The sequence below is a fragment of the Delphinapterus leucas genome, chromosome 9, assembly GCF_059928025.1.
Source record: "Delphinapterus leucas isolate spDelLeu-1000000601 "Yukka" chromosome 9, BTC_Dleu_Yukka2, whole genome shotgun sequence".
Lineage (NCBI taxonomy): Eukaryota > Metazoa > Chordata > Mammalia > Artiodactyla > Monodontidae > Delphinapterus > Delphinapterus leucas.
In genome coordinates, this window is record NC_143137.1 from 40,155,075 (window position 1) to 40,169,657 (window position 14,583).

Consider the following 14,583-nt stretch of genomic DNA (forward strand, 5'->3'; position numbering starts at 1 on the left):
CCATCAGAGCTGACAACTGCTCTAATTCTTTAGAGTTAAGACATCACTCCCTCCCAATGCAATGTAAGGAAACTGCATACTCTTGCAATCCCCTTCCTCTAGCTTGACACATTTCCCCAAGTGATCATTTGCGTATTCAGTAACTATTCTCCACAGAAGTCTCTAGCAATGAGTTTTAGAGACTAGAACCCTAGAGAAGACAAGCAACATGTCTCCGTTTTGCTTTTTCGAGTTGCATCCCTGGTGGTCCACAAACTTAGGATAACATACAAGTTGGAAAATTAACCAGATGTGAAAATAAAATATAATGTCAGGAGTAACAGCTTTGGAGACAAACAGAAGCAATCAGTTAAAGCTGAGGCTGCACCAGTGCTGGAATTCAACAGTGTCTGATCATGATTAGCAAACAGCACTTAAAGGGTATCAGTTCACATAGATCCATTCGGGCTAGTGCTTTTGCTTTGGTTTAAGAAGAGAAAGGAGGCTGTACATGCAGGTTTACATGAATATATAAAGGTTCAAAAAGGGCTAATGGAAGCAACTTCAAGTATCTTCCCAAGACTGAGTCCATGGGCTCAGTTCTAAGTCTTACAGAGGCTAAAAGATCTCCTTTCACGAGGAACGCTTTCAGACTTTCAGGCACGAGCAGGGTAACTTGGATTTCCAGACCATAGCTGAAGTGCAACACAGAGTGAGTACGATGAGCGTGGTCCTCGTTTCTGCTCAGAACCCGTTAACTATCATGATTCTAGCCCTGTGAATTAGTGCATTGGCGATGGGGGCCACAGAGTAGTGACAGGACACCCATGGAGACCAGGAGGTCCAGCAGGAGGTGCCGTAAGCCCACTGGAAACTTGTGAAGAAAAACAGCAGTACCTAGACCACATTTGTAATACTTGTGAGACAAATGACGTACCTTGTAGGAATCCCTCAGAACTTTTGCGGGAGGCGGGGGCTGCAGAAATCGACTTCACAGGGGACCAAGAAATAAGTTAATAAGCCAAAATAATTTGAGAATTAATATGAACATGACCTCACTTTTACCCACAGCTCTTGGGATCTATGAAGATTCTGATTTTATTTCCTTTATTTTTAACCATTTCTTTAATTCCTAATATCATGTATGTTTAGGCATACTATCATAGCTTATTTAATAAAATAGTCTCTGAAATCTCACTGCCCAGTCTGGATACCCAGTTTTGTCACTTGCTAGTTGTGTTACTGCCCTACATTTACTCCTGAGCCTTTGTGTGCTCACTATACATGTCTGCAAAACAGTACCTCCTTCAAAGCGTCATTGAGAGTTTTAGATGAAATAATGGATTCAAACATAGCATAGGGCTCAGCCTCCTATAAGCATTAGTTCATGTTAGCTGTGTAGCTATTGTCATTAGTATCATCATCATCGTTATCATTGAGTTCATCTTCATTTGGGGCATTAGACCTACTCAACTCACTGTAATTTTCATTTTCTCAACATGTTTTTTTTTCATCATAGACTTCTTGGCTTTCTGAATAGTCATCTGCATGCAACGACTTAACTCTCGCTGCGAATTTCCCCTTTTCCTTTCAGCGGATAGTGGTGTTTGTTGACTTATTTATTCCTTCATTATTCACTAAATCACTTAGTCAACCACTGTTTAGTATGCCTACTGTATGTTAAGCAGAATTCTAGGAACTAGGCATATGGCACGGGAATCATGCATACAGCATTAAACTGCCCTCAGGGAGCTTATATTATCATGGAGGAGATAGACAATAAGATAAATAAATATGTAATGTAATGTCAGGTCAAGGCAAGGGCTATGAAGAAAAATAAAGTAGGGCAAATGAAGAGAGAGTGACAGGTAATGTAAGTTAAAATAGAGAAATCAGGAAAGGTACCTCTTTATTTGTAACAGAGCATGAGGATGTTCAAGCTCAAGGACACTGATGAAAGCAATAGAGTTCTTGGAGGTAAGCAATTAAGAGGAGTCTCCTTGAGAGCAACAAGGAAAATGGTAAAGCAGCTAGAAGTATAACAGAGAGAACCAGAGAACAAGATAGCTAAGAAGAGCTCTGCTGGGGTAAATCAAGCCTCAAAGACTACCTCTGCAAAGGGGCCCAACTCTAATTGAATCAGACTGTGGAGCAATTTATGACCCAAGGTGTTGTCAAAAACAATAGAGAAATCAGCCGGCAAATAGCGGAGGCTAACAGCTTGGTGTGATAATCTGCCTAAAGCTTAACAGGGTGTTCAGGGAAAGAAACAGTCAAAGAGAACCAGCTAAAGCCATATTCATCCCTGGGGAAGGAGGTCAGTGAAACTATGTACATGCCCAAGGCTGCACCCTTTAGGGAGTGACATCTGAGCATGCGTACTACATGGGAAATAGACTTCACTGAACTAGCCCAGCCATGTCACTAAATTAATAAGCAAGCAAACTATAAGAATACCAAAGAAAATAGGGAGGAGACAGATTTGTATTCCTGTTTGCAACAATATATTATTGAAAATGTCTGGTTTTCAACAAAAAAAGGATAGACAAAAATAAACAGGAAAATGTTGCCCGGAAACAGAAAAAAAGAGTAGACAACAGAAATTGCCTTTGAGAGCGTCAAAGCAGCCATTATAAACATCAGAGCTAAAAGAAGCATATTATAGAAGTAAAAAAAAAAAAATGATGTCTCACCAAATAGAAAATATCAATGGAAATTCTGGAGTTGAAAAGTACAATAACTGAAATTAAAATTCACTGAATTGATTCAACAGATTTGAGCTGGCAGAAGAAAGAATTAGCAAACACAAAGATAAATTGATAGAGGCTGTGTAATCTGAAGAATGGAAGGAAAGAAGACAAAAACTATAGTCAGCCCTTTGTATCTTCCGGCTCCACATCCTCAGATTTAACAACCACATATCAAATTTCAAAGCTGGTTGAATCTGCATATGCAGAACCCCCAGATACGGAGGGCTGACTCTATTCCACCATTCTATATAAGAGATTTGAACATTACTGGATTTTGGTATCTGCAGGGGTTCTGGAACCAACCCCCTGCAGCTACCATGATAATCTCAATACATACAGAAAAAGCATTTAACAATATTCAACATGCTTTCATGAAAAAAAATTTAACTAGAAATAGAAGGTATTTCCTCTCTCTGATAAAAGGCATCTACAAAAGTCTCACAGCTAATATACTTAATGATGAAGCTGAAGACTTTCCCTTTAAGGTCAGGAACAAAACATGGATGACCACTCTCATCACCTGTATTCAACATTGTACTGGAGGCTCTAGACTGAGCAATTATACAAGAAAGAGAACTAAAAGACATACAGATTACAAAGAAAGAAGTAAAACCATCTCTAGTTTCAAGTGGCATTATATTTTATGTAGAAAATCCTAAGGAATCACTAATTAATAAGTTAAGCAAGGTTACAGAATATAAGATCAACCTATAAAAATCAGGTGTATTTCAATAGCAGCAATGAATAATCTGAGAATGAAATTTTTAAAAAAAATTGTACTTAATAGCATCAAAAAGAATAAAATACTTAGATGTAAAATTAACAAAAGAATTGCAAAACTTGTACTGCCAAAACTACAAAACATCATTGAAAGAAATTAGAAGAAAACTAATAAAATGTAAATATGTTCATGGATCAGAGACCTAGTATTGTTAAGATGATAATACTCCCCAAATTGATCTATGAAGTCAATGTCATCTTTATCAAAATCCCAGCTGGCTTCTTTGCAGAAAAGTCATCACGGGACTGTGGAGCAGAGAACAGATGGAGAAGGCAAGAGTGGAGGTGGGAAACCCAGTTTACACGTAATGCCACTCATCTAAGTGAAAGACGGTGATAGTCTGTATTAAGCTTAGGGTGGTGAGGGACTTCCCTGATGGTCCAGTGGTTAAGACTCCACGCTTAAAATGGAGTCTGCAGGGGGCGCAGTTTCGATCGCTAGTCAGGGAACCAAGGTCCCACATGCCGCAGGGCACAGCCAAAAAAAAAAATAAGAAAGCTTACGGTGGTGGAGATAGAGAAATGTGACTAGATTCAAGACATATTTGTGGGTTAAATATGAAAAAATATGAAAGTAAACATAGGGATAAATAACATGTCTGTAAATGTATATGATCTTGGAATAATTTCCTCTAATGAGCCCTTCAGAGAATAAGTGCCAGATAAATCTAAATAAATAATGAGAATCTGCTCATTGACTAAGATGCAATGTTATTCTTCAGTGAGTGTTCTGCAGAAAAAGCAACATCTTTCTTGATTGTTCTTGGCAACTTCTCAGAAATTCTCATTTAATTGTTTTATTGTGGAGCAGGAAATCTTGCTCTATCTTTTAAAACCTGAAATCTTGCTGTATCTTTTAAAACCTCCTTGCCCAACTCAAAGCCTCTGGCAGAGAATTGGGGGTGGGAAACAGCACAGGTTCTCAGGATTCCTAATAAAAATAGAAAGCCATTAATTTCAGAATAGATGTTTAAAGCTATTACATTATTAACATAAATGAAGGTCTGAACTTTTTTTCTAATTTCCATTTTATTGAGGCATAATTGACGTATAAAGTTGTAAGATAAATTGTACATCATAGTGATTTGATATATATATACACTGTGAAAGGATTCTCCTCATCTAGTTAATTAACACATCCGTATCCAACACCTCACATATTTATCTTTTCTTTTTTGGGGGGTGAACATTTAAGTTCTACTCTCTTAGCAAATTTCAATTATACAATACAGTTTTATCCACTATAGTCTGAACTTTTAAGCAAATTTTTTCTATCTCTCATCTTCAAGATACTACAACAGATAGCAAGCAAGAGACAAATACAAAAGTTGTGGTTTTCTTGTAAATATGAGTTCATTCTCAGGTTGCTAAATCAAAGGGATTAAACCTACTGAGGTCTATTTAATCATTAAACTAAGTAACGGGATATTTTACTTTTAGTCTTATAGTCCGTACTTCAGGTATCAGCTTTAGCTCCATCAGCCAAATTCATCCTTTTAATTTATGACTTTCATTCTAATTACTAATTTCTTTACACAATGTGTTTAACTGCATTTTTGTACCTGGGATTATCTCATTTGAAACTCATTTTATCAAATATTTTAACATCTCATTTTGTGTGTGCTTTCAGAATTAGATAGCCTAGAGGGAAAATGCTTTGCTGAGCCAATGATAAAAATACTATTTTAAAAATTCTATACTAGCAGATGCAGTTGACAAGGCTTTTTAGAATTTTTAATTGACTATGGTTACCCTAGGACTTTATATTCATTGAAGTCAAAGCCCATGTTTTAGTTACCTTGTTATTAGGAGGTAGTGCATTGTTATGTTTTGTACACATAGTTCTTCTAAATCAGTGCTGAATTCAATACTAATATCAAAACTAATGTATTTTTATATTTAGCATTTATGCTGTAACAGTATTAAAATGTAAGAGTTTTTAATGTGATAAGCTCTGCAAAGTATTTGTAGAAATTTCAGGATCTGAAAATCAGATATCTTTAGGACAGATAAATTTTTTGTTCTAATAAGAGTTTAATTTAATTCTAGGTAAGTAAAAATCAGGGAAAGGGCTGATTAATAAAGTTAAGGAAAGAAAAGATCAAGTACTTACAGGATACCATCTGTGGAAATGTTTTAAAATCAAGTACATTATATATAATGGCAATATATACCCATTTACGCAGACTCCAGATATAACCAAGCAAGTATGACAGGCCATTATGCTGGCTGTAATGAGACTCCACCTATTCAGATAATCATCCTTTTGCTTAAATCACACTACATATCTTTCCTTGACAACGAAATTAGGTTAGAGGGGACAGAGAACATTAACAGTTACTATGTGCTGACCATGGGGCTTGGTCCCAGTTTCATAAATTGATTTCAGACATTAGAGCATCAAAAACTCCAGTGTTTTTTCTCAGTGATACTATCTGTAATTAAGTAATAGCAAAACAGAGAACTCCAAAGGTGCCAGGCCAAATTATTACCACCAATAAAAAATAAAACATCCAGATTTATAGCAGAAAACTGAGATAGTGGTACAAAGAAACAGAGATGATAAATGTTAATAATTACCCACAAACACTGCAACTACTACTGTTTGCGCACTCCACAGCACAGTGTGTGCACAGAGCCCTTAATCTTCCAACCTGGTAGTATTTCAAGGAGGTATTTTTGTTGCATGTTCTCATCTTAATATTCCCCTGTGCAAAATGGTTAAGCTTTGGATGCAGCTTTGTGAATTCAGTGAGTCAACATTTCCAGTGTGATTTGGTCTCAGAGAAGCAGGTATTGCAGAATATGATAAGCTGCACTGTAGACATAGACACATAATGGATGGGTGCATGAATATTTAGACAGAAGCCACCATTTCTTGAGTACTTCCTATGCATCAGACACTGCACTAAGTACTTTACATAATTACTCCTCACAATAGAACTATTTCCCCATTTACTTTGTTATAAAGCAGAAACTAACACACCATTGTAAAGCAATTATACTCCAATAAAGATGTTAAAAAAAAAACAACTATTTCCCCATTTAAAAAGTGTTCAAACAGCAAGGTTTATTATTGTACTAAGGTTAAATGAGGGCAGACTAGGAATCCAACCCAGGCTTGTCTGTTTCTAAACCATGTGGTTTATAAAAATCATTACATCATGCTCTGTCTTATAATTAACAATTGTGTAGGAAATGTTTACTGGGTGCCAGTGCGTTTACCCTTTGATTACATGGTATGTGTTTCAAATACATGAGCTTATCTCAGCTGAGGATTATTTTACACATGAGGCTCAGAAAAGCCAAATATTAAATCGTCTAATGACTACTAAACTCTTGGAGTCCTTTGTTTAGTGTCTAAATTCAATCACTTGGAAAATATGTCTTTCCTCTTAAGCGTTTCTATAATCAATGCTTAGGAAGGAAGAAGCAATATCTTTTGTTTTTAACTTTTAGATGAGGCAACTGAATCACAAAAAATTCAGTGATTTGCAAAGTCTCCTTGGCCAGTCAGTGGTAAAGTCAAAATAATAGCTCCTATATCTGAATCACGTTGTTTCTCTGGACTGCTCCTCACCTGAAAAGGCTACAATCAGCCTTTGTTATTCCACTGCCCATGAAGCTCCTATGACTTTCACGTTGCTTTTGTCCTCTTGATGGTCTCCAGGGAGACCAGGAGGATGCTGCCTGGAGAAATAGTGCCTCTCTTCTAATATACAATAAGACCTTGATGAGTCTTTTGGCAGTGTGAGTTTTTTCTATGTGTGGGGCATGTGTGTGTCTTTTGTTTTTAATAAAAGACACTTTGGAGGGATAATATGCTGGCTGGACTTCAGTTTTAAAAATAAGTTTTTCAGCTTGTAATCTAAAGGACTCACCAAAGATATGAAAAACCTAATAAAAGATTGATGATAAAGGACTCAAAAGCAGCGCCTGTCCTGTATATACATGTGAGGCCCCAAGGGGAGAACCAAAGCTTTGCAAAGCAAGATCTACCAAAAATTCAGCCTCTTCTGCAAACAGAAGTGCCTATACTGTAAGAACACAAAGACCTGCTTCCTGACTGGCCTTGGCAGAGGAGGACATACATTCTTATTACCATGACACTGGTTAATGTGGGCTGTTAGCTCTTACAGGGGGCAAGGTAAGGGCCAAGCTCTGTACTGAGCCAAATAGCCAGTATGGACAAGAAAGACAGAACAGCTAAGGAAACTTACACAATCCTTGTTCCTAGGAGGTTTAGTAAAAATAGCACATATTTAAGCAGGTAACCTGAATTAGTCACCTTTCTTGATCAGTAAAATTTTGGTAAAAATAATAACAACTACAATGATGACCTTACTGGGCTGTTGGGAAAATTTAAAGAAACTATATGTGCATGTGGTATGTATTTTATATACATAAATATTTTACAAATACTATATACATATAAAGCATTTAACAGTATTTATGCATTCATTCATTCATTCAAACACACAATAAATGCTGGATACCTAGGTTCTTTTTGTTCTGCTCTCTTGTCTTATCTCAACCTGAGTTTTGGCACAATGCTTGAGATGCCTCTGAAATCCATTTTTTTATTTTGATTTGGACTTAAAATACATTTAAAATACATTTTGATGGTTTAATGGTTCTGAAGAACCTAGGGGCAGGACAGGAATAAAGACACAGATGTAGAGAATGGACTTGAGGACATAGGGAGGGGGAAGGGTAAGCTGGGACAAAGTGAGAGAGTGGCATGGACATATATACACTACCAAATGTAAAATAGATAGCTAGTGGGAAGCAGCCACATAGCACAGGGAGATCAGCTCGGTGCTTTGTGACCACCTAGAGGGGTGGAATAGGGAGGGTGGGAGGGAGATGCAAGAGGGAGGAGATATGGGGATATATGTATATGTATAGCTGATTCACTTTGTTATAAAGCAGAAACTAACACACCATTGTAAAGAAATTATACTCCAATAAAGATGTTAAAAAAAAATAAATTAAAAGCCAACATGCTTCTCCCTACCCATTGCTGCAAAAGTGCCAGTACAGGCTGATTCAGCCCAAGTAGAGATAACCCTGGAATATTACCTCAGCACCAGAGGGAAGCCTGTGAGATCAGCATTCTGGCCTGATCACGAATGGATTTTTCAAGAGGGTGTGGAGATAAAGGAACCCTCCTACACTGTTGGTGGGAATGTGAATTGGTGCAGCCACTATGGAGAACAGTATGGAGGTTCCTTAAAAAACTAAAAACAGAGCTACCATATGATCCTGCAATCCCACTCCTGGGCATATACCCTGAGAAAACTCTAATTCAAAAAGGTACATGCACTCCAATGTTCATAGCAGCACTATTTAAAATAAAGACATGGAAGCAACCTAACTATCCATCAACAGATGAATGGATAAAGAAGATGTGGTATATATATGTAATGGAACATTACTCAGCCATAATAAAAAATGAAATAATGATATTTGCAGCAACATGAATGGACCTAGAGATTATCATATTCAGTGAAGTAAGTCAGACAGAGAAAGACAAATATCATGTGATATCACATATGTGGAATCTTACAAAAATGATACAAATGAACTGATTTACAAAGCAGAAAAAGACTCACAGACATAGAAAACAAACTTATGATTACCAAAGGGGTTAGCAGGGGCGGGGGAAGATAAATTAGGAGTTTGGGATTAACATATACATACTACTATATATAAAAATGGTAAACAACAAGGACCTACTGTACAGCACAGGGAATTATATCCAATATCTTGTAATAACCTATAATGGAAAATAATCTGAAAAAGAATATATATATGTGTAACTGAATCACTTTGTACACTTGAAACTAACACAACATTGTAAATTAACTATACTCCAATTTTAAAAAGAATGGACTTTTCCAAAGGTAAATAAATAAATAATAAAATACATTTTGATTGTTTAAAGAAATTATCATTTCTCTCTTCTGCTAGAAGAACAATGACTTAGATGTTTCTATTAAATCTAAGTAACTGGCTTCTCAAAACTGTAATCAGGGGCTTCCCTGGTGGCGCAGTGGTTGAGAGTCCGCCTGCCGATGCAGGGGACATGGGTTCGTGCCCCGGTCCGGGAGGATCCCACATGCCGCGGAGCGGCTGGGCCCGTGAGCCATGGCCGCTGAGCCTGCGCGTCCGGAGCCTGTGCTCCGCAACGGGAGAGGCCACAACAGTGAGAGGGCCGCGTACCGCAAAAAAAAAAACCTGTAATCAGTTGGAATCAGAGGGTTTCAGGGGAAAGAAAAAGAGATGAGTGAAAAAGCATTCCCCTGAATGCATGCTACTCTCTTAAAACTCAATTTTTTTCTCCTGCGACCCTCTCTGTTCATCAGCCCACAACATTCCCTCATTTCAGTGGATATTTAACAGCCGAGCTGAGTTGGTTATCTTTATGTTAGGGTCTGCTGTACTTCCCAGATTAGAGTTATCTATAATTTGCATCTCACAATGCCTGAAATGGTACCTCGGGGCACTCTCCCCCTTGTTCTCTGCCTCAGTGTCTTTACAAAGGCTGTCCTCTCTGTCTCAAGCTCTTGAATACACACCCTGCAACACTGCCAGGTACCTCCTAGGGACCACCCCTTCCTTCCCCCGCCTCTGCACAATCCCACCTCTTAGTTAAATCCTGGGCAGTCTTCAGATTTCAGCCAGCTGCTTAGCAGAGCTGGGTCCCCTTGTTAGACATTCTAAAAACAAAAACTCTACATTTTCTTTAACCTGTCAGGTTGCAATTATATGTGTGTGTATTTATTTGATAAACATCTGTCTTGTCCTCAGCACCATAAGCTACAGAATAATAAAGACTTTGTTTTCTTCTCCTTATATCACTGTACTAAGTACAGTGCCAGGCACATGGTAAGCGTGCATGCATTTGTTGAGTGAATAAAGTATTGGTAATGACCCACCAAAAAAAATCATTCTCATAAATATTCCTAAGCCTCAATTCCACATAGGGTGATGCTAAAATGTCCCTATAAAAGGGGTATTCACTGGAATAGTGAGCAGAACAGCCAGGGTCTTGGGAAAAATCAAGGATGCTTTTTCAGATACCTTATAGTCAATCCTTAGGTTAAACCTAATTCACATACTATGTATGGTGGCAGCATGAATACAACACCCAGGATAATACGAGTTGTGCTTTCTGTTCCACGACTGTGTACCCTGCCCTTCTGAACAACACCAGGCACACAGGAAGGGAAGGGCATCAACCTCTGTAGCTCTCCTGTGGTGTGCCAGTTATTTTACCTATGCCATTTCCTTGAAGAGAAGGATGTAATTCTGTTTATTCCGTGTTGCCTAAGGCACCTATGTCAGTCTAGAACATATAGCAAGCATTGTATTAACTATTAATGATTGCTTAAAAAATTGTATGAATGAAAAGGGGGATCCTATGACATGCAGGCAACCATAGATAAGCAAAAACAATGGTTACTTATGGGGACATGTTTTATATACATGTGATTTAGAAGAGAGAACTGTAGCTGGAATAAAATTCTGAAAATTAAAAAAAAATACATTTGGTTAGTGCTATAGTAGAAAGTGTTGAAGTAAAAGGCAATTAAGAGTGTGTTAATCACTGAGATAAGTTCTTAGCTAACTGTGAAAAGATAACCAAATTTGAATAGGTAAGAATAAGGAGATGCTTGTTATGTGGTACCTACCTCCAAAGACATTGCCTAAGAAATCTGCTTGGCTTCAGCATAGGTAAACCCTCTAGATTTTGTTTGTGTGTTCACGATGGAAAATTCCAAATAAGTGCAAAAGTAGAAAGAATAATACAATAAATCCATGCACCCATGGTTCAAACTTCAATTATTTTTTTTAAGAGTTTTTTGATGTGGACCATTTTTAAAGTCTTTACTGAATTTGTTACAATATTGCTTCTGTTTTATGTTTTGTTATTTTGGCCGTGAGGCATGTGGGATCTTAGCTCCCCAACCAGGGATCAAACACGCAACCCCTGCACTGGAAGGAAAATTCTTAACCACTGGACTGCCAAGGAAGCCCCTCAATTATTTTAAACACATGAAAAATCTTTCATTTATACCCCTACCATTTCTCCCATAACACTAGATTATTTTGAAGCAAATCACTGGTATTATAATATTTCCTCAATGAATGTGCCAATCCTAAAATACAATGACTCTTCTTTTTAACATAACCACAATACCATTGTTATACTTCAACATTATAATTCCTTAGTATCTTAGTATCACAATATATCACATAAATGTTTTTATTGTTTATTGGTTGGTTGGTTGTTGTTGTGTTGTTGTTACTTGTTTGTTTTTACAGCCGGCTTGTTAGAATCAGAAGCCAAACAGAATCCATATCTTGTATTGGTTGATATATCCCTTATGTCTCTTTTAATCAATAGTTCCCCCCTCCTTTGTAATTTTATTTGTATTTGTATTTTGTTTATCTTTTGAAGAAAGTGGGTCATTTGTAGAGTCTTCCACGTACTGGATTTCACTGATATGTCACCAGAGTGTTGTTTAACATGCTCTTCTGTCCCTTGTGTTTCCTGTACAGTTGTACTTAGAGGCTTGATAGATTCATTTTCAGTGTTTGGCAAGAATACTTCATAGCTGGTATTTTGTACTTCCTTTTGCATCACTTTAGGCGTCACACAGTATCTGATTGTATTTCTGTTTTTTGTTGTGTTAAAATTGATCAGTAGATTCAAGTGTTGCCAACCTGAACAGTCCACTATAAAGTTTTTTATTAGTTTTAACCAAATAATTTTAATAGCCTTTGATACTCTTTGCCTAGACGCAGTTTTCATTAGGGGTTGTGAAATGTTGGTATTCTAATTCTCTCATTTTTTCTGCATTTATCATTTAGAATTCTTTTATAAAGAACATTTTCTTATCAATGGAGTATGAATATGTATGTATATTTAGTCTTCATTATAGTTTGTATACAAATTACAGGATAAATGCTTTCCCTTTGTTTACCAGTTTTCAGAATGAATTGGTTCCCTAGCATCTAATAGTGATCACAAGTTTGTTTGTTTTTCTTCAAAGCATTATGAACTCATGGATTAAACACGTTCAATACACTTCAATTCACTGTAGTTATTATCCCTATTGATGGTTCAATTACCCATTTTTGAGACAAGTAGAAGCCAATTCAAGTTGCCTCTTGAGTCCTTTTGATATGGCTCCAGTGATTTTCAATAATCTCCTTACTTTCAATATTGAGATTTCAGGCTAATTTTGTACATTTGCTGCCACAGACCTGGAATCAGCTATCTCTTCAAAGAGCTCTTGTTCTTTTTATGGAAATGAGAGTTCGGGGACTACAGTCTGGATGCTTGGGATGATCTTTGCTCTGGGTTAGTCATTTTTTCTAGTCCTTTTCAGTGGACAAACTTAGAAAATTTGTAACTTTTGAAGAGAAAACTCATCGGGTTTTTATAAAGTTCGTATTTACAATTCAAATTTAGGCCTATGGGTTTTTACACAATTTCTTTGATTTTATATTTGCATCTTTTTCCTCTTATACTGAAAATATTGACTCAACAGCATTAACATAATTACTTATTTGCTTTATCCATATATATATACACACACACATATGTGTGCATGTGTACACACCCTTATTATACACACATTGGTTTAGAAAAAAAATTTCCATAACATTAACACTATGATTACTAAAAACAGCTAAATTTTGTTGTTCTTCTTGTCCATAGGATCTATTCCACAAAGGATATACTGTCAAATTACTGTGCTTTACAATCAATGAAATAATTTTTCTCTCACTGATAAAACCACCAACTCAATACAGAGTTAGTTTCATTTGTGTCATTTTGCCTTTTATTACTTAGACTTAATTTTGTTCATAATAATGTGAAGAATATACATGATTCCAAATCAAATCTACTAAATAAGATACATGCAAAGAAGTCTAGCTTCCGTCTTTACCCCTTCCAATCTATTTTCTCCCTCCCCCTAGAGATAACTATTCTTAGGTTTATCCTTCCACTGGTTTTTAAATATAAGCAAATGTAGGTATATAGTTGTATCCTCTCCTTTCTTAGGTAGAAGTTTGCAAGCTTGTCTCCAGAGTGCTTTTTTCATTAAATAAAAAATCCTAGAGATCCCTTTATAGTGATATACGGAGAGCTTTTTCATCTTCTTTATGCAGCATGGTCCTCCAGTGTCCTGACCTACTAGGGCTTATTCCTCTACTAGTCTACATTTGTCTGGTCTCTAGGCTTTTACTTATCAGAAACAGTGCTGCAATAAATAGTCGAGAACGTATATCTTTTCATATTTTTACTATTGTATTTTCTGGATAGATTATTAAAAATGAGATGGCTGAGTTAAAGGGTAAATGCATATGTAATTTTGCTAAATATCACCAATAGTGAATGAGAGTTTTTCCTTTCTCTCAGCCTTGCTGACGATACATGCTGTCATACTTTTGGATTTTTGCCAATCTGGTATGTGAGAAATGATATCTCAGTGAAATTTTAATTTACATATGTCATATTCTGAGTGAGGTTGATCATCTTTTCTCACACTTCAGGACCATTTGCATTACTTTTATTTTTTTCTAAAGATTTGTTGAAATTTTTCTTCTCTATTTCTAGAAGTCCTTTATGCATGAGGTGATATAAGTTGAAGTATTTTTCCCAAGTCAGCCATTTGTCTTTTTACTTGCCTTATCATGTAAAAGTTTTTTCTGGAATTTGAGTCGTAAGAGGAAAGTATTCCACACTCCTAATCCATAGAGGAATTTGTCCATGTTTTCTTTTAGTATTTATATAACCTTTTACATTTAAATTTCTAATAAATTTGAATTTATTCTAGTACACAGTAGAGGGATAGATTGATTTGTCTCTTTCCAAATGGGTATCTAGTTATGCCAATATCATTTATTAAAAAGTCCACCTTGCTCTTCCTCTTTCTTCCTCTTCCCTTCCTTTCTCTCCATTTTTGGAATGATACACTTTCAAAGCTATTTAGTGGAGTGTCCCCATGTGACACAGAGTGGCGGTGCCTGAGTAGAGTGAGAAGGCTCAAAGAGG

General features: G+C 36.6%; 2 protein-coding genes across 8 annotated transcripts in view; one reads left to right on the forward strand and one right to left on the reverse strand.

Annotated features, from left to right (window-relative positions):
• The window catches only part of THAP5 (THAP domain containing 5), a 196,289-nt gene that overhangs the window by 115,556 nt on the left and 66,150 nt on the right, over positions 1 to 14,583 (forward strand). For 2 of the 7 annotated variants that reach the window (XM_089917014.1, XM_089917015.1), the window contains exon 4: positions 1 to 14,583. This exon is cut by the window's left edge; it is cut by the window's right edge and continues 59,754 nt beyond it. The exons of the other annotated variants lie outside the window; for them this stretch is intronic. The gene's annotated coding sequence lies outside the window, so the exon portion shown is untranslated. 7 annotated transcript variants of the gene reach the window in all.
• The window catches only part of LOC111179490 (putative G protein-coupled receptor 141), a 161,329-nt gene that overhangs the window by 78,110 nt on the left and 68,636 nt on the right, over positions 1 to 14,583 (reverse strand). The window lies entirely within an intron of this gene.